Source organism: Cervus canadensis, chromosome 11 (assembly GCF_019320065.1).
Source record: "Cervus canadensis isolate Bull #8, Minnesota chromosome 11, ASM1932006v1, whole genome shotgun sequence".
NCBI classification, from domain to species: Eukaryota; Metazoa; Chordata; class Mammalia; order Artiodactyla; family Cervidae; genus Cervus; species Cervus canadensis.
The window spans coordinates 7,225,959-7,230,279 of NC_057396.1; positions in this window are offsets into that span (position 1 = coordinate 7,225,959).

A 4,321-nucleotide genomic window follows, 5' to 3' on the forward strand; every position below is an offset into this window, starting at 1 on the left:
ATAAGTTGAAGATTTAGCCAGGGGCTGTGAGCTAAATGCTACCTGCACAACATGGTTCTTTACATCTCATCACATGGCTATGCTTTTTTTTTTTTTTTCAGTTATACATTTCAGAGAGGATTAGAGAGACTCATTATATCATAGGACTAACCTGTGCTCTGGGAATAGAGCAATGATTAAGTTTATAGATCGTGAGCAATAGACTTGTAAGTGGGTGATTGTAGGGAAATGTGAGCAGCAGCTATCAACATGATATGAATCTGTGCAAGCAGAGAAGGGAGAGATGAGCAGTGGAGAATTAGAGTTCATGGAGAAGTTGAAATGTGAGCTAGGACTCCAGAGGTGATGAGGAGCTTATCAGACATGTTACCCTAGTTTTATAGCAATCATGTACCTCAATGCCTGTACACAAACAAGTGTTTTTTTGTTTTTTTTTTTTTTAATTCTGGTGGGATTTAAGGGAATGCTTGGATTAAGATCTTACAAAGGCTATAGGATATGATCCACTGTTCCATTCTAGTGACCTGTGTTTTATCCTTTGATTCCATAATGCAGTGTGTTCCTTTGTTGACTTGAACATAGAGAAGATTACTCACATTCTAATTGCTCAGCATCAGTACTTACAAGACATCTCAAATGAGCCGTTTCACACAAGAAATTGATGGTTATATAGGTGGGTGATGCCTCAGTTTCCCATCAAACGAAGGTTATTTGAACAACAAACACTTATTTTCTCATGAATCTGATTCCATAGACTCAGTTGAAAGGTAGTAGTATTCCAGTATGATAAAATGTCTCCTGACAGTCTCAGCTGGAAGTTTCTCATAGGACAGAGAAAAACTGGTATCAATCCACTAAAAAAATCCAGTGGTGAAATTGAATATAAAACAGCTTCTATAGCAATAAGCTTTGCAAGCTCCTGACAATTAGTTGTTTACCATACTCAAAGATATTTGCTTTTCATTTTTCCTACAGGGCAGCTGATTGGATTTGTTTATTAAATGGGCAAAGTCAAATCCATCTTTTGAAAGCACAGTTGGAGTTAATTGAGGAGTATGTTAGGGCTTGATCTGAACAATTCTGTCCATCAGATTCTGTTTCTTGTAGAGCAAACAGATGAATGCAGATGGTGAAGCAAAATTATTTATTTACTTCTTTCAGTTCCTGAAGTAACTGAAACTCTTTACCTCCTTTTTGTTTAATTTATTTTTTAAATGAAACTTCTCATACTGCTTCAGGGACACATTGTTATTCTTTCAATAATTAAATAATATGGATATATACTAACCAACAAAGTAGTAAGGAATTTTCTTCTAGTTTTATAAAAAGCTGTATTTATGCTATATTGATTCTTTATAGTCTCAGCTAAAGCATCTTTTTTTGTGGCATCTTTGTCTGGTTTTGGTATTAGAGTATGGTGGCCTCATAGAATGAGTTTGGCAGTTTACCTTCTGCAATTTTCTGGGAGAGTTTGAGTAAGAAAGGTGTTAGCTCTTCTCTAAATTTTTGGTAGAATTCACCTTTGAAGCTGTCTGATCCTGGGCTTTTGCTTGTTGGCACAGTTTTGATTACAGTTTTGATTTCCGTGCTTGTGATGGGTCTGTTAAGATCTTCTATTTCTTCCTGGTTCAGTTTTGGAAAGTTATACTTTTCTAAGAAATCTTCCATTTCTTCTAAGTTGTCCATTTTATTGGCATATAGTTGCTGATAATAGTCTCTTATGATCCTTTGTATTTCTCTGTTGTCTGTTGTTATTTCTTCATTTTCATTTCTAATTTTGTTGATTTGATACTTCTCCCTTCTTTTCTTAGTGAGTCTGGCTAATGATTTCTCTATATTATTTATCTTCTCAAAGAACCAGCTTTTAGTTTTGTTCGTTTTTGCTAGCACCTCCTTTGTCTCCTTTTCATTTATTTCTGCCCTAATTTTTATTATTTCTTTCCTTCTACTAACGCTGGAGGTCTTTATTTCTTCTTTTTCTAGTTGTGTTAGGTGTAAAGTTAAGTTATTTATTTGATTTTTCTTCTTTTTTTTCTTGAGGTAAGCTTGTATTGCTATGAACCTTCACCTTAGTACTGGTTTTACTGAATCGCATAGGTTTTGGGTTGTCATGTATTCATTTTCATTTGTTTCTGTGCATATCCTGGTTTCCTTTTTGATTCTTCCTTGATTTTTTGGTTATTCAGAAGCTTGTTGTTTAACCTCCATATGTTTGTGTTTTTAATAGTTTTTTCCTGTAGTTGACATCTAATCTTAACGCCTTGTGATCAGAAAAGATGCTTGAAATGATTTCAATTTTTTTTTTTTTTAATTTAGTAATGCTGGATTTATGACCCAGGATGTGATCTATTCTGAAGAATGTTCCGTGTGCACTTGAGGAAAAGGGGAAATTCATTGTTTTGGGATGAAATGTCCTATAGATATCAATTAGTTCTACCTGGTCAATCATTTCATTTGAAGTTTGTGTTTCCTTGCTAATTTTCTGTTTGGTTGATCTATCCATAGGTGTGAGTGAGGTATTAACATCTCCCACTATTATTGTGTTATTGTTAATTTCCCCTTTCATACTTGTTAGCATTTGCCTTACATATTGTGGTGCTCCTATGTTGGGTGCATATATATTTATAACTATTACATCTTCTTCTTGGATTGAGCCTTTGATCATTATGTAGTGTCCTTCTTTGTCTCTTTTCACAGCCTTTACTTCAAAGTCTATTTTATCTGATATGAGTATTGCTACTCCTGCTTTCTTTTGGTCCCCATTTGCGTGAAATATTTTTTTCTAGCCCTTCACTTTCAGTCTGTATGTGTTCCTTGGTTTGAGGTGGGTCTCTTGTAGAGCTTATATAGGGGTCTTGTTTTTGTATCCATTCAGCCAGTCTTTATCTTTTGGTTGGGGCATTCAACCCATATGAATTTAAGGTAATTATTGATAAGTATGATCCCATTGCCATTTACTTTTTTGTTTTGGGATCGAGTTTATAAACCTTTTCCATGCTTCCTATCTAGAGAAGGTCCTTTGGCATTTGTTGGAGAACTGGTTTGTTGGTGCTGAATTCTCTCGGCTTTTGCTTGTCTGTAAAGCTTCTGATTTCTCCTTCATATTTGAATGAGATCCTTGCTGGGTGCAGTAATATGGGTTGTAGGTTTTTCTCTTTCATCACCTTAAGTATGTCCTGCCATTCTCTTCTGGACTGAATAATTTCTATTGAAAGATCAGCTGTTATTGATATGGGTATCCCCTTGTGAGTTATTTGTTGCTTTTCCCTTGCTGCTTTTAATATTTGCTCTTTGTATTTGGTCTTCATTAGTTTGATTAATATGTGACTTGGGGTGTTTCACCTTGGGTTTATCCTGTTTGGTACTCTCTGGGTTTCATGGACTTGAGTAGCTAATTCCTCCTTCATTTTAGGCATGTTTTCAACTATTATCTCCTCAAGTGTTTTCTCATACCCCTTCTTTTTTATCTTCTTCTGGGACTCCTATGATTCTAAAGTTGGGGCACTTCACATTGTCTCAAACATCTCTAAGGTTGTCCTCATTTCTTTTAATTCTTTTTTTTTTTTTTCTTTTTTGCTCTCTGCTTGATTTATTTCCACCATTCCATTTTCCACCTCACTTATCCTATCTTCTGCCTCAGTTATTCTACTGTTGGTTCCCTCCGGAGTGCTTTTGATCTCAGATATTGCATTATTCATTATTGATCAACTCTTCTTTATTTCTTCTAGGTCCTTGTTAAACATTTCTTGCATCTTCTCAATCCTTGTCTCTAGTCTCTTTATCTGTAACTCCATTTTGTTTTCAAGATTTTGGATCATCTTTACTATCATTATTCTGAATTATTTTTGAGGTTGACTCCGTATCTCCTCCTCTTTTGTTTTGTTTGGTGGACATTTATCATTTTCCTTTACGTGCTGAGTATTTCTCTGCCTTTTCATTTTGTTTAGATTGCAGTGTTTGCGGTGGCCTTTCTGCAGGCTGGAAGTTTGTGGTTCCTCTTTATTGTGGAGCCTGCTCCCTGTGGGTGGGGTTGGACTAGAGGTTTGTGAAGGTTTCCTGATTGGGGAAGCTTGTGTCTGTGCCCTGGTGAGTGAAGCTGAAGTTGCACAGAGTGAAGCTGCACTTCTCTCTGAAGTGCAATGAAGTGTCCAGTAGTGAGTTTTGGAGTGTCTATGGGCTTGGCATGGCTTTGGGCAGCCTGTCTTTTAATGCTCAGGGCTGTGTCCCCGCTTTGCTGGAGAATTAGCATAGTATGTCTTGCTCTGGAACTTGTTGGCTCTCGGGTGGAGCTTGGTTTCAGTGTAGGTATGGAGGCTTTTGG